General features: G+C 42.5%; 1 protein-coding gene across 3 annotated transcripts in view; it reads right to left on the bottom strand.

Moving 5' to 3' along the window:
- Window positions 1-15,751, bottom strand: part of ptprsa (protein tyrosine phosphatase receptor type Sa) — a 198,195-nt gene that overhangs the window by 168,375 nt on the left and 14,069 nt on the right. The window contains exon 2 of one of the 3 annotated variants that reach the window (XM_078108270.1): window positions 2,294-2,373. The exons of the other annotated variants lie outside the window; for them this stretch is intronic. The gene's annotated coding sequence lies outside the window, so the exon portion shown is untranslated. The remainder of the gene's footprint in view (window positions 1-2,293; window positions 2,374-15,751) is intronic. 3 annotated transcript variants of the gene reach the window in all.

The raw sequence follows: 15,751 nt of genomic DNA, 5'->3' as shown, positions 1-15,751 counted from the left end.
CTGACAAGGGGGCTGGGGAGGTTGTGTGTCTGTGTGTGTGTGTGTGTTGGATTGGTGGGGGGGTTTGAGTGGAAGGCAGTTGGGACTGGACAAAGCAGATTAATTATTATAAATCATCTCCCAGGCTGCTACTCAAACTGTTGCCTGAGCGTGCGGTTTTCATCCGGCACACTGCACGGCGTGTCCCGTGTGTTCGCCGCCGCAGAGGTCTCGGGTTCAGCGGAAGAATGGCTTTGCCGTTTTGTGACAATGGCCCATATTTCATTCTGACAGCGGCCGTATCATTGTAACGTTTTTGTGCGGCCGCAACAAATCTCCGGATTAGCGGCTGACTGGGAGGGATGGCCGTCGTCGAACTCAGACAACAGAGTGTTTGAAAAGTCAGCTTGTTAACTTGACCTTTGGTTCGAAGCAACTGTAGGGGCATCAGTCGTTTCATTTAGAGGGGCCAACGCTTCAGCACCTATGTGAAATTGCATCGTCCTTTCGCTTTTGCAATTTGACGTCTTTGTTTTACTCGTTCAGGGATACAAATATATATTTTGTCTGCACAACTGCAAGTCCACTTTCTTATACACATTTCTTTCAACAAACTTCTCAGTGCACTCCTTTGGTTCGATTGCAAAGTTCAAGAGAAGCTCATCAGTAGTTGCTAAGGGACGGAGCAGCTTGGCTCATTCACATGCTTCACCACACAGGCGTTGACTGAACTTTCAGCATGCAATTTCAAACCAGTGATGTTAAGGTCACAAGCTCCCCCAAAACCTCTCTTGGTTGTGGCTTGATTTGTGACCCGAGCAGCCGGGCAACAAAGAAATGTCCCACCTGGATGATTCATCATCAAAGCATCCAAGAACACTGTGCAGTCCAATCATGACATAATGACAGTATTTTAAGTTTTATTTCCCATGTCTAAATGCTATGTTGAGAAATAAAAAAAATGAAAAAAATTCCAACAACTTACTTACATGTTACATGTTACTCTTTGCGGGGCGTTGGCTGCGGGGATAGCAAATAAATTAGATCTGAATAAGTCACTGCGCAGGAATGTTAATCAGCTCTGCTGCTCTTCTGCGAGGGAAGGGGTGCCTGATGCCTCCAGGGTGATTGGTGGGGAGACACACACACACTAAATCATCCAATGTATTATTGCAGTCTGCCAATGTGGACAATTCTGGGAAAGATTTCCAAACTGACCGTGGATTCAGTGATGATGTCATCTCCCATCACCACACACACACACACACACACACACACACACACGCACTACCTCCACCAGCACACTGGACCAGGGGTTTTGCAAAGCCCGGATCATCCCTGCTAATCCATACTCATTAAGGATGAACTGCATGATAGCGTGCCACCACCAGCAGCCTCCACCCTCCCTCCCCCCCCCTTTACCCACTTTCACCCACTCACCGCGCCACCGTGGATAATGGCGGCTTTGACGGTTATTTAGAATTACCGCAGACTGTTGCATGCATGTTTGTCGCTGCTGCTTGAGTAAACAGACACCTGCCACATCTCCCGGTGCTAATCATGAATAGCGTCAAAGCTTTTGTTTTCGCTCCAGCGAACACGACGTTCTTTGACCAAGGGAAGTTAAGCACTCTTCACCACACAGTCTTCAGGCAGAGAACGGTGCCTTCAAACAGGGGGAGGAATTCCAGACGAGGAAGGCTGTAAGGTGACACAGCCGGTGAGTCACTTTTCTCTAGTGAAATATAAAGGGTTTTAGAGTTTAAGCCGAGCTTCCAATCAATTATTCAACTGTTTCATTGTTTCACAGGACGAAAGGAGCAACTGTTTCTTGCACTCAACAGGTCTTTCTTACCCGAGGATTGGAACACAAATAGACTGTTCATCCTCAGCGCTGCTCCACTACAGTGAGAAGGTCACCGCTGAGTGGAGTCTACCTACAAGCCCCCTGGGCTGAACAAAAAAAAAAATGCCACACAGATACTTTCCCGTCCAGCTTTCCGCCTCCAAAATAACTCTGTGGGCTTCTTAAATAAATTACAGATATGCTATCCTCCCTAGATGCGATCTCCAGTGCAAAATTAAAAATTTAAGCCCGTTTAGGCTCGTGCCCAGTGTAACCTGAAGCAGTGTGGTTGCAAGGGGCGATATTCAACCAGAGTGGTGTCACAGGAGCACACAGGCTTGTAGTGATGCTTGTTGCCGTGAGGCTCTATATATCCGGACAGGAAGCAGGATGGCCTTGATGCTGGAGAGAATATATTGTGTAACTAAAAGGTCAGAGGCTTGATCCTTACAGCGAAAACATTCTTACCCGCAGCGATGTGTCATGTCGATGCGCCAAGACACCGGAATCGGACAAGCTCCCTCCGTGTGAATCCCTTCGTGTGACACCTAGAACCAAAAGCCTTAGACGTAAACATGACTGCATACGTAAAGACTATACTTATATACTAATATGGTTGAGCGTTGTGCTTTTTAATTTGTATTTTTTTTCTTCTTTTTCTCCAACTCTTTAATACATCGTACTGAAAGTTGAAGTAAGTCAATGACTGATGGTGTCAGCTTTTGGCAACGTCATGCTGTATAGAAATTGGGCAGAAATGAGTCCAAATGTAAACAGCAATTTAAATTACTTCAATGTATTAATGAACTACACTAATGTCCTTTATGAAGAATAAAATTGGAGCATTCATTGACAAACAGGATTATTGCTAAACTGTAATGCTTCATAATTAAAAAATAATTTCACTCTTAAATACACCAGAGGTTTTGCTGAGAGAACTGCACATCAGGCCTGCACATCCTAGTGTTTAGGAGATGGTTAAGGTCCAAAAAAGGCTAATTAGGCGGGAACTCTTTACAATAACACTATAGCAAAGAGACCCTGTGTGAAATAAATGTCCCCCAATCATTAAGCAGCAGAGGGCTGAATAAATTAGTTTGTGCAGATGTGTGCGTGCGTAGTTGAGTGGAGAATTTAATAGACCCAACCTCGCTTTGAACCCAGAGAAAGCATTTTATCATTTGACCTTCATTAACATCTTCTATTCATTGCTCGTACTCGGGTGATAAATCAGGAAATGTCTCCTATTGTATCATACGGTGTGTGAGGTGCGGCGTTTTTCCGGTACCTGGCTGTCATTAGCTTTTGTCTCTTTAAACAATAGCCGGGGCCTCGATCGAACACAGCTTTCAGAAAGTATTCACATGGCAGAAACTAGAGTGAAAACAAATCAGGAGGGAGATCCAGTAGCAAATCCACAGAGGAAGTAAAATCCTGATTTAAAATCTGCGTCAACCTCTTTCAAGTGAGGGGAGGTACGTAATTAAACGCAACAAACCACAGTGAAGATAAGCATTGTGAGGGGGAGAAAAAAGAGAACATATCCATAGTTCTCTTTCAGAGCTGGAGACTTTCCAGTGAGGGATGTCTTCCCTCTGTTGAAGCATTGCTGGATTAACTTAATCAGAGGATTAATCAGACTTGAAACACCGGAGGCTGCGCCGGTGGCCCCTTTATCTGACTGTGTCGAGATGGGGCCTAAAGAATAAGGAAAGAGAGCAGGGGGATGGCATTCCCACAACCCCTCTCTCTAGAGATGTCAGCCCGCCAAAAGACCTGAGAGGCAGAGGGGGAATTAGACGCTCCCGGCCTGCCCCAGCTGCCTTGTTGGAACTGAGTCCCTCTTGCAAATGTTTCCAATCTTATTCAAGTGCTCGGTGCTTTGCAATTTTGAGTTTGACTGGTGGTGTATGATGTCAGACAAGGGCAGGACGTGAGTGCAGGTTGGGTTGGAATAATCACATATCATCAGGCAGTAACCCAGTATGATTTTATCGAGATGTTTTGATCCACCTTCACAGTCAGTGCACAAGTTCAACATGTTTTTGTTGTGCTTATTTTAGTAAGGTGAATCACTGACTCAAAGTAACAGCCCCAATGTCAACTAATGACAATGTACATGTTGCAATGTGGTACACAATCTAAATCCAAGAAATTGCCCCATGTTATATACATATCCAAGTTCAGCCCGATATCTTCCCACGATGCCTCACAATGTTACTCTTAAAGGACAGCACTCTCTAGCAACCGCTGTGTAAGTGCAATTGTCCTTCCTGAGTTGAGCCAATTGTGCTCAACACCGGCAGAAATTAGCTCTTGCTTTACCACGTTTGTCTCGCCACGTAATAAAGTATCAAATCTGTGAGAAGGTGCTTTGTATTTGACTACACGTTTATGAGCACCTCTTTAGAACGGGACACACAGAACAAAGAGATTTGCAGCCAACCTGCAATGAATAGATATACAGAAATTAAACTAAGTGCTGATATGTCTCCGTCTGTCTGTCTTGAGTTATGCTCCAAAAAAAAAAAAAAACGGCCATATAGCACATGCTCATGAGAAGCAACAAGAGAAGCCCGCAGTGTGAACAGAGGGGGCATCATTGATCCTTGGTCTCTAGTAGCCAGGCCATCGATTTCAGTATACAGCTGTGATGGCGCACCTCACTGACTCCAACAGTGAGTTTGTCCCTTTTTTCAGCCGAGAAAAGAGTGGAAATCTTACATTATCCTTATATAATTGTGTGGGAACACCATTTTTCAGCCACAGCTTTGCTTCACAACCCCAAAGAGTAACTTTTTTCAAAAAGTAATCGTTGTATGTTATGCAAGCGGCGGCCAGGCAGTGTGGAGAACGCGACCGGAGCCAATGAGCAGAGCCACACACTCTCTGTGGTGCACGGGCGCACGTATATGGGAGAGCCATTGAGAGGATTGGGAATAACAAAGAAAAAGTGGAAGTAAAGGAAGAGCCTATATTTGATCTTTTGTGTTCCCTGGAGATTTATTGATCCTAGAATTTCATCAAGGCTTATTTTGCAGGGTTAAGTAAAACAGACATCAAAGATAAACTTGTTTTTCTCTTCACCCCACCCCCACAAGTGCCCTTCTTATACCAACTCTTCTATTTAAAGATTTGTATCTCACAACAGTCAATATGAATACACTTAAAAGAGTATTTGTGAGGAGAGGAGAGCGAAGAAGCCCTCTAAACGAGTAGCACCAGGATGCAGCTAATAGCCGTCTGATCAGCCGGCATTTCATCTTGGCCACATTATCTTCATATTCAATACTGGTTCTTCAAACACCCCCCACCCCCAAAAAACATGGCTATTGTGTCTAAACTCTCCTGCTATTTACTCATCCAGGCCACACTTAGTTAGTATTCCACTCTTGTTGCTGGTGTCCCCTCCGCGTCTCCTCAATCCCTGCCAAAACAAGCCATAATATATAGAGCTGATGCGCAGACATCGATGTCTGGTGAGGAATTACACATCCACTGTGCGTTAGAGGCTTGTCTGTCAATGAACAGCCAGTCCTGTTATTGACTCTGACAAATTCCGGGATACTACTGATAAGGGCTTGAAAAATGTGCCCCACTCCTCCTCATCCAACAAACAATACGTCTCCCTACGTCCCCCTGTCGCCCACCTCTATTTGATTCTATTATATGATACTATATCACACCCTGGCTGAGTACAACCAGGAAGTGCTGAGTACAGAAAGGCATCGTGGGTAAGATATGGAAAAATCCGGTGGTTTGCCAAGGAACATATAGAGACCCCAAATCTCTGAGACAAATCTAAAGGAATAAGATGTCATCACTGTCACAGACAGGCTCTGAGATACATCTTCGTTACCAATCCAGCGAGAGTGCAATCTCAAACATTCACACGTGTTAATGTGAACAGAATTAGTCAGGACCTGTCCGAGGCTGCTGGATTGGATTCACAGTGAAGCATCGTCCGGAGAGAGGCCTCACACACAAATACAGAGCTGCTGTTGCCATTCAGTCAAAAGCTATCATCACACCGGGGTACTTTTCTTTACAACCCATCATCACAGTGGCGTAAATGTAAACATGTTTGCATAGGCAGGGATCAGGCGCATGCCTTTCTCATCCCACAGTCAACTGCCTAACAAGGAGAGCAATGCTGCACCTTTTAGTTGAACAGGAGAAGTGGTAATAGTAGCATCTGAAATAAAAAGCCATATAATATATTATGGATCATTTGAATCGAACAAAACTTTCTTCAGCGTAATGCAATGCTGTAAAGTACAAGATACAATTTTTACCAGTATTAACGAAAAAAGAGCATTCATGTCCAATTGAAATAACTAAAAATCCATGCATCAGCTATTAAGACTTGTACTCGTGGGTCTCCTGCGACCTTTCAGTAGCTTCAGCACGCCGGCCCAAAGGCATGACGGCTTTAGAAAAGAGAATGCTAATGTTAGGTGTGGTTTGTGCCCCTTGGTGCTATTAAGCACAGTGTGATGAGAGTTCACATCCTGCTTGTCTCTCCGTCCGAGAGCGAGTACAGAAATAGTCTTTGTCACCAACAACACAGCAGGACACCTTTCATCCGCCATGTCCAACATGCCTGCACCGAGGCGCTGATACGTGTGCCAATGTGAGTAGCTTTGCAGGGTATATTGAACGGCACTGAGTGCCAGCGGGTTTTGTTGTGATTTTAACTTGAATGGTGACAATATTCACCAAAATATCATATTTTCTATATAAAATCAGGAGGAAGAGTCTTTTGTGTGTTTTTGAATTTCATTTATTTATTTTAAAGTGTTCAAATTGAATAGACTGTTTCTCATCTAACTAATTTGACAAATTTGAATCAATAATAAATTATTCATGAATTCAATTATTTGGATGGGCAGCCCAATTAGTTTTGGTTTGCAACGATATTAATATCAGCTGACTTTTCCCTGAAAACGGTGGTATAAATTCTCATTTTCTTGGCATTTTTCCAGTGTAACCTGAACTGAGCCAAACTGTGAACAAAACTCAAATGGGAAAACATTCAGTACCGTGCCAGCTCAGTATGGAATGATACACACGAGCGGATGAAAATGATCTTTGAGGGTAATGGAAGCAGCAACATATAAGAGGATTACTCCATTATTATCTACCCTAGGTGCTGTTACCCCAGAGCGGAGGAACACGGTTAAAAAGGGCAAGACCTTGATTTTTTTTTCGGTTGCTCTTATCGCTTCATCAAGGCAGAGCTGCTACATGACACAGTATCCCGGTGTGCACGGGGCAAGAGGCATGTTTTTAGCCCAACCTCAGAAAAAGTAGAGGTTTGACCTTCCTCTCATGTCCAGCCTTTCTCTAACCTTCCACCAGAGACCCCAGATGGATGGATACGGTTTCTAGTTTGGAGTTTGAGGTTAATGTGATTTAACTATCAGAGGAGTTTTGACTAATTGTTTACTCTAAAGTTACTTCCCAAAAATACAGAACAAACGCAAGTATGACTTTTATCTGCAGTTGTAATTGATCTTGAGTCTACGCAAACACACACACACAAACTAAATGCACATCTGGACAAACAACTGTGTTTGCAGTGTAACGGTTTTGTGGCCAATTGAGTCAGGGATCTCTCTGCAGATTAAACAAAGACATCCAGAGTGTTGGTGTCTCCACTTCAAGACTGAAGTGATAATTACTGTCATTTAAGCAGAAGCTCATAGCACAAAGCTCATACCAGGGAGGGGATTAATGTCTGTTAGCTAGTGATTGCCTTTGTAAGATAAACTTGCACCAGATGTCTGAGACTTTCAGGAAAATGCAACAGTATCGCGGCCCGGCCCTGAGCACCTTGTGTATCCTTTCAGTTCTTCTGAATGTCACTATTGTGTGTATTTAGACATTTTTTTCAAGAATATAGGCTTTTGCTCAATGACACGCTGTATGTACCCATTAACTAACATGTAACATTTGGATTTAGAAGCATTTACGTGCTGTCTACAAGTGGTTCAATACATTTGGGGCTGCAAGTGCCTTATTGGCTTTGCATTTCAGAATATGCAGACACGACATCTTCATCTCATATGTGGGATTTCTTTGCAACACGAGGCGCCTCCATGTTGAGTGCCTATTAAAAATAACCTCCTCAACAAAATGAACAGCTGGTTACTTTAAGTTATGTATCTGTTTCTTTCTAAGGAAATCTCCAAATGCAATAGCTCAAATTCAAGCAGGAAATAGTAGTAGCAGTTTCCTTTAATAGACTATAATATTGGCACTACAGGGTGGAAACAATTGAATGTACGAACTATAATCGTCCCATGTTACTGCAATGTTGCAAAACAAAAAAATGTAATTTTTCAAATGCTCGATGATATTTTTCTTCATGACCACAATCTTTTCTTTTCTAACATTAACCCAAATGATAGACTAACCCTTTACCCTCCTCACATTTCTCTCACTTGATGTTGAGTTTAGTATCAGTGAGGGACCACATGTGAAAAATGTAGCCTATAATGGTAGTCACAGTGCTCCAAATGCCACCAACCATTCCTCAGAAAGCCGTGTTGATTATCTGGCAGATCACAACCTATCACCATGTTTGAAATGAATTGTAGAGTAATATTTTAGTTATTTAGCAATTAATATGCCTATGAAGACTCAGTGATGGCCCTTTCTCCGGAGAATTGTGAGAATATAAGAAGGGCAACTACCATCACACAGAGCACTTTTATTTTCAAACATAAACAGTGGGTATACATATATATATGCACCCTGCCGATGCTTTAACAACTTATTCAGATTAAAGGACAACAACCAAAAGGCCCAGTCATTCCAGAAGTCAGTCCAAACCGCAAATGAAGTCCATATCAGCTTTTCTTACAAGGTGACGAACAAATTAATTAAATTTTGTTGCCTTCTTTCTAGCAGCCTCATTAGTGGTGCAAATCAAGAGCAAAAGCCTGCCTGTACAAGAGAGCCTTGCTGAAAAATAATAACGCAGCAGGTGCGAGCAAACTCAAAAGCTCGTGCATGTGTAAATGTAACCGGTCAATAGTGTGGGAGAGCACAGAGACAGAATAACGGGTGCATTTGGGACCAATGTATCGTGGAAAATGGAATTTCCTCTCTCCCTTTTACAAGACGGGTAACCTTTGCCCCATTGTAGACTCTATCCTCCTTTCTCTCCATTAGTACGTGGAGACAGACAGGCATCACACACACACACACACACACACACACACACACACACACACACACACACACACAAAGGCATTTGCAATTTCTCTCTAAAGAAGCGTAATACACACGCAGGCGCTCACTGTCCAACAGTCAATATTTTCTGAAGGATGGCCTCCCTCGAGAACTAGCGTGGCAATCCAAGGGGGGGGCCCCGCAATGAAAGAGCCCGTGATTGCATTCGACCGAAGCCCTTACGGAGATGTCGTACATCAAATGCCACCAGATAAAAAGCCATCCGCGAAGAGTTAATCAGCAGAGTAGCTTTCATGGGCATGTCCCAATTTGTCTCAATATCATGAAAAGAAGACCGCCTCTCTTAAAAGAAAGCAACCATGTGGATAAATACATAGCCTAAAAACATTGCTGCATTTGTATTTCATGTTGTGACACGCGTGATGTCATCTCAGACATCACATGGCTGTCAGAGCTTCCTTTATCTTTACCATTTGCCAATACTGCCTGACCTTGAGAGTGAGCTAGGTGTGTGTGTGTGTGTGTGTGTGTGTGTGTGTGTGTGTGTGTGTGTGTGTGTATAAATGATTTGTGTGTGTGTGGGTGTGTGTGTGTGTGTCAATGCGTGAGTGCCTTGATGCCCCCCCCTCCTCTCCCCTCTTATTCTGCTGAAGGAGTTGTATTTGAGAGCCTTACCCATTTGCAGTCTGAGTGATAGTGTTAATGTCTGTACAAGAGGCTGGTTAAGAATGCTGCATACTTGCCACCTCATACCTGGAAAGCTGTTGTGATTTCTGTGGAGTGGCACGCTGGGTGACAATGAGCGTTATTCACAATAGCTGTTAACCCCTGCTTTTGACCTCTTGTACCAGCCACCACGTTTTAATCAAGTTGAAACGGTGGCCCCACCAATACCAGCGAAACATGCAAAAAGATCAATGGAGGAACAAGGTATTTAACCCAGGCTATTTAAGAGGCTTGTCAAATAGCTCAGAATGCACACAGACGTGCACATGAATGACTGTTTCAGGGATTATCCCGAGTGGAGACTACTGAATCAACATGTCAAAATGATCAGCCTCCTGACCCCTCCTCTATTCAGCTGAAAAGGCCAACTCAAACTGTGATATCCGCAGCTAGCCGGCTGTTTTCACTGGAAGGAACTTCTGTACCTTGCAAACATGTAGCACTTGGTATACGATCCACAATCTAACCCCGTTTCAGCCCTCTTTGGAGCAGTCTTTCTACCCTGACAGTGGATGTGCTTGATTATATTTAAGGCTGAGACATCCCGGGGGTCAAATTCTTCGTCTCCTCCTGGAAATCTAGACGGCGATTCCTTTGCTAGAGGACACATCGACCCACACCGTCACAGTCAATTTTGTCAGTCTGCATTGATGAAAGTGTCACAAATTTATACCTATACAATGAAGGCAGGCCACGATACTATTGTATGGTTCTATGGTCACATGACTACGGTCAGAACCTCTGCATTTTGTCTATTGCTCTTTCGGGTTACAATGAGTACATTGATGTAACATGCTGGTGCTATGGAGCGTTTATAGTAGGCCTCTATATTGGAATGTTAGCATGTCACAGATTTCATTGTTTTTACGTTCATTGTTCACTCTGCATTGGGGTCACCTACCCAGGTATCTGTAAACATCTGTTATCTGATTTGATATTTAAAAATCAGATTTTTCACAGGCACATCCACATTCAATTCCCGCCAAAGGTGCATTGTCCTTGGGAGATCGAAGTTTCGGCATGCGGTTTGTCAGACTTTGTCAGATCTGCTAACCGCCTCATAATGAAAGCTTCCAGGTTTATTCCCTTGCGTTGCAGTGCCAAGAACAAGTTGAAGGCGCAAAGAAACCTTCCACTCGGCCACGAAGGTTAGGTGAATGACGACACTGAGTTACTGAGATACAAGAAAAGGGAGGAGCCATAGAGGGGGAACGAGCAGGACAGGTCCGAGCTGCGTTTTCAGACACTGTTTATTTTTCCTAATTGTAACTCTCAAAATTCAATACGACAATGCACTTCACTTCACCATGCTTGTATGCAACTAAAACAGATGACTCTCTCTCTCTCTCTGTATGTATGTTCATCGATTCTTGACTGAGGGCCTAAGAAGTGTGAGCCTTTGAAATCTATGGCAAATCTTTGTTATGAGTGTATTGTATTGAGAGGGGACGCCCCTTAACTGTTACACTGCCGAATGTGATGCTTGGTTCAGCTGTACAGCTACAACTGTTTGCTACAGGACATTCAAGGACCCATATAGAATGGAGATCTGATATTTATCAGGAATTTTCTTGATAGCCGTTAATGCAATCAACTGTTGGTACATACCTCAAGGAAGAGCAGTGTTGAGCGTAATGTTCTATTTTTGGAAAATATTGCTTGGCTCCCAGTATAGAGATGTTATTACTGCTGTGACAGACCTGGGTATTATATTTGACAGTGACCTTTAAAATGAAAAGTAGGTCACAAGGGTTGTTCTATCATGTCTTTATCAGCAAAGGAGCATCTAAAAAAGGACCTGTTCGACCTGATCTCGAAAAGGTCATCATTCATATATTTAATCTTGGTTAGATTATTGTAATTCATTGTTCAGGGTTAAGCCAAAAAAAGAATCTGGTCACAGCAGTGTGCCTTAAATAAATGATTCACATCCTGGCACCTGGAAAATCTGCGACTGAAGTGCTGCGTGTTTGTACTGTGCACTACAGCATTAACAGAGACAGTACATCTACCTTCATTGTGGATGTACTGTAAAATACAGTAGGAGCCACACACAGTGTCCAGTTGTACGGACTCTGGGGTAGACTGGGTATTCCCCAAAGCGCCTGTTGCCTGTCGATAGGCTACAGCCTTGCAATCGGAATTCAGGCTGAGAGACAAGCCATCCATCAGACCTCAACTCACAGTCCATGAAGCGGAGGGAATAAAAAAAAACAGAGTGATTAATGTCCCCTATGTGTGGTCAGTCGCCTTCGCCGACTCTCACATACACACACAAGAACGAGGCTGAAATGTGTATGCACTCACACAGAAATGGACATTTAACGCAAAATCTAGCCAGATGTTTGGCTAAAAAACACCTCTGGTGAGCCAACAGAGAGCCTTACTCTGCGCTAAGGCCTCAGATGTCTGAGAAGACTAAATTGACTCTTCAATGAGCTCTAAGGAACATATTATGACGGGCTTAATTGAAAAAAAGGTTATTTGGAACATAATTACTATGCAACAAAATTAACAGTTAGTAATTTAGCAATAGGATTTACTATTGAAAGGCTGCACTGTGATAATTATGTTCTCCACAGACAAAAACACATAATATCCCAAGGTAATTGATAAGGGAGTAAAATTTTAAAAATGAAAGAATTAAGAAATCCGAAAAATCCAATCCCGTTATATCATGACGAAAATATTGTGATGCAGGATTTCGGCTTCTGTGCACCACCTACTTATATTTCCAAACCGCTCCCAAAGTGCCTTTTCTAAATACCTTGATTTTACATTTGACGGTGGTCCATGTGCCTGTAAAATGCCCCTCTGATTCTTCCCTAATAGTACGTTTCCAAGCTTTCTACTCTGTACAAGTGAAGTAAGGCAATTGGGATATTTTCCATTGTGAAAGAACAGGATAGTTCAACCATTAAAAGCTCTGCACTCAAGTGGATTTATTTTTGTCTGACCACAGAGGATGCCGGCAATCTCATACACCACACATTAATTTGACCACAAATCAATTGGGCTCAGAGTCTGGAGATATTGTTGATGTATTGGCTGGATTAACGATGTGGCAGACACGGAAATGGGTTAGGGTTGACTGCAAGATGTCTAATTTCTGAAAAAACTGAAAGACATCTTTTAGTTTAATGGTTCTAATAGTAGTAATTTACTGGATCATTGTTATTTTGACTTTTGCGTTTGATGGATTGTATCATCCACATAACTAAATCTAATATTTTATGAAAATAAAACCCAGGGTTAATACAATTCTTCATACGTCTTATATACATCTTAATATTTTTGCCCAGGGGACCCTATTAATAGACATATAGACAGACATATACATATATACTTTTATTAGTTTGTTTGTGTTGCAAGGATTGTAATACAGTTTTGTCTTGAGGGATGCAATCTGAACTGAGTGACAATCATGTGTAGTTAAATGACAGTTAAAACTTTGTATTTAAAATTGTTACCTAGAAAAATACAAAGGGAACTGTATTAACTAAATGCATTACTTACATTTGTTAAGGAATAAATATAAACCATTATTTGGAATAAAATGACAAAAAAAGACTATACTCACAACAAATAATAAGAGTGATGCAATTGGAAGTTGTACGACTTAGTTGTGGATAAAATATGCTAAGCTGGATCAGAAATAGTGTTGAAACAACCTAAAACATTCATCAGAATCCATTCAAACGAATATGATATCATTTCAAGACGTGTCCGAGGATTAGAGAACCTTTTCGAGCAGGATTTCCTTTTGTGATTGATTCAACAGACAGACCAACTGTTTATTACATGACAAAAGCCATTCAATATACATTTTGTCTTAAGAAAAATACTTACATACTGTTTGGATTTTTTATTTTGTTCAATCACTATTGTTTCAATCACTGTTGCTTCAAGCAAGCAAACGATTAGGGCATGTCTTGAACCGGTATTGAGCTTGACCTATCAGTAATGGAATACTATCGAATGCCACCCAGGTGATTTTTAGGACTGTTGTGTCTGTTACTCTGTCGCTTCGTGGGCGGGGCTCCGCTGGCCCCGGGCCCCGGAACTATCAGTCAGGCTGATGTATCGGTCCACAGGGTACAAATGAAACCTGTCACAACAAGGGTAATGATGTCAGAGTCACTATAGCTCGCCGCTGGAGTAGCAGAGGGAGGGAGACGAAGTGATGGGAGGATTTGGGGAAGACAAGAGGGTTGAGAGTAAAAGAGGAAACAGGTGAGGGTGGGGTGGGGGTATAGAAGGCGAGAGAGAGAGAGAGAGGACGGAGAACAGAAAATAGAAAATATGAGGAGAACAGGAGAAAATAAAAAAGTGGGAGCGTGAGCGATGTCAGTCCTCCAGTGCAGAAAGAGATGAAAGGAGGGTGAGGAAAAATTAGAAGAGAATTCATTCAACAAAGCAGGATTATGGGAGAAAGCCGGATGGAGAACGAAAGATGAAGGTGGATAGATGAATTTAAAAGGAACGGAAGGCGTAGAAGAAGGGCATCAGCAGGGAGTGAGGTCTGCGATCACGATATAAAGAACAGAGGAGTGAGACGTATTGTAGGACATTGGAGAAGGAGAGTAAAAGAACGAAGAGCTGTGTTAAAACGAGAGAAGGAGAGAATTCAGAACTGGATTAGAAGACTTGTACATTTTTAGTTATTTCTTGACCATAAAAACAACATTTTAAAAAACTCGTGAAATACTTTTCCAGTACAAAACATAAGAAATCAGCCTTATGAACATCACCCAGAAACTGCCAATCCCCTACCAGCCCATACCATGCTTTCATCGCCCACCATCTCCACTGGAGGGTGGAACATAAGAAACTCCTTCCATGCAAAATAGATTGTCTTCCAACCAACCAAAAGAGGCTGAAATAATGCCAGCCAATCAAACCCCCTCTCTCTCTCTCTCTCTGATGCTGGTATGTTGCCTCAACCTTTCTCTGTCTCTCCTTCGTTCTCTCTCTGTTCTCCTCCTCCATTATCATTGACATCATCCTTTCCGTTGCGCTCTCTCCACCATCCCACCCCACCCTGTACATACACATGCACGCAGCTGCTGCCTTCATCCTCTCCGCCTTCAAGTTTATGGCAATCTCTCTCCATCTTAAAATGTGTCCACTAATGGATTGAAAGTCTTGGGGAAAAGGCAACAGTCATTTAAAGATTAATGTCAGGCCCGGTATTCTGAAGGGCAGTCAGCACAGGCCGTCTCCCTCCCGTGTGTGAGCCCGGTAAAGGACATGCACATGTCATCTCCGCAAAGATGCCCTCGTTATTATCAGCCATTAGGCAACGACTAAGAGAGGGTCAGCTGGCTGGCCTTTACATGCACATATCAAAGTTTGTCACATTTTAATCCATACACCTTAGATAGCCGTTCAAACCAAGTACTTTCATCAATTAACATACTGCAGTTGCACATAAGTATGAATACGTTCTCCACTGTAATAAAACATTACCGAATGGCGGCCCTTACCAGTGATGTAATCTTGAGCATTAACGCTGCACTTGACATGTTTTTGACTATATTATCCAGCATCAGGTGGGACTTTAATGGTCCATCCTTAAATGGTTTGTGGACCAATGCACTTAATGTGGAATCAAAGCTGACAAGTGGGAGTTCAAACAGCAAACTTTTAGCTGTGCCTTGACATTTATATTTACGGCAATAAGCTATTCATCATGCCAGTCAATCACACAATGGTTAAAGCAAATGAAATGCCGGAGAACACTTGCCCGCTGTTAGGAACAATTTGGGTTTCCATCAACGGAGGGAGAGAGATGTGTGTGATACAAGAACGATGTGTTGCCATTGCTACACACTTATAGATGTAATCAGAAAATCTGAATTCCAGAAAAGTCTCATTCCAACCAACATTAGAAATACATTTTAATTTCTGTTCTGCTTATTGGTTCATAAAGAACTTGAGGCCCTCTCTGGAGTCGAGACTGAATGGCGTGCAACGTAACATACAATCACTATTTCATAC

The sequence above is a fragment of the Gasterosteus aculeatus genome, chromosome 8 (assembly GCF_964276395.1).
Source record: "Gasterosteus aculeatus chromosome 8, fGasAcu3.hap1.1, whole genome shotgun sequence".
Classification (NCBI taxonomy): domain Eukaryota; kingdom Metazoa; phylum Chordata; class Actinopteri; order Perciformes; family Gasterosteidae; genus Gasterosteus; species Gasterosteus aculeatus.
The sequence above is the reverse complement of the archived record's forward strand: the minus strand, read 5'-3'. Positions and strand labels throughout refer to the sequence as shown.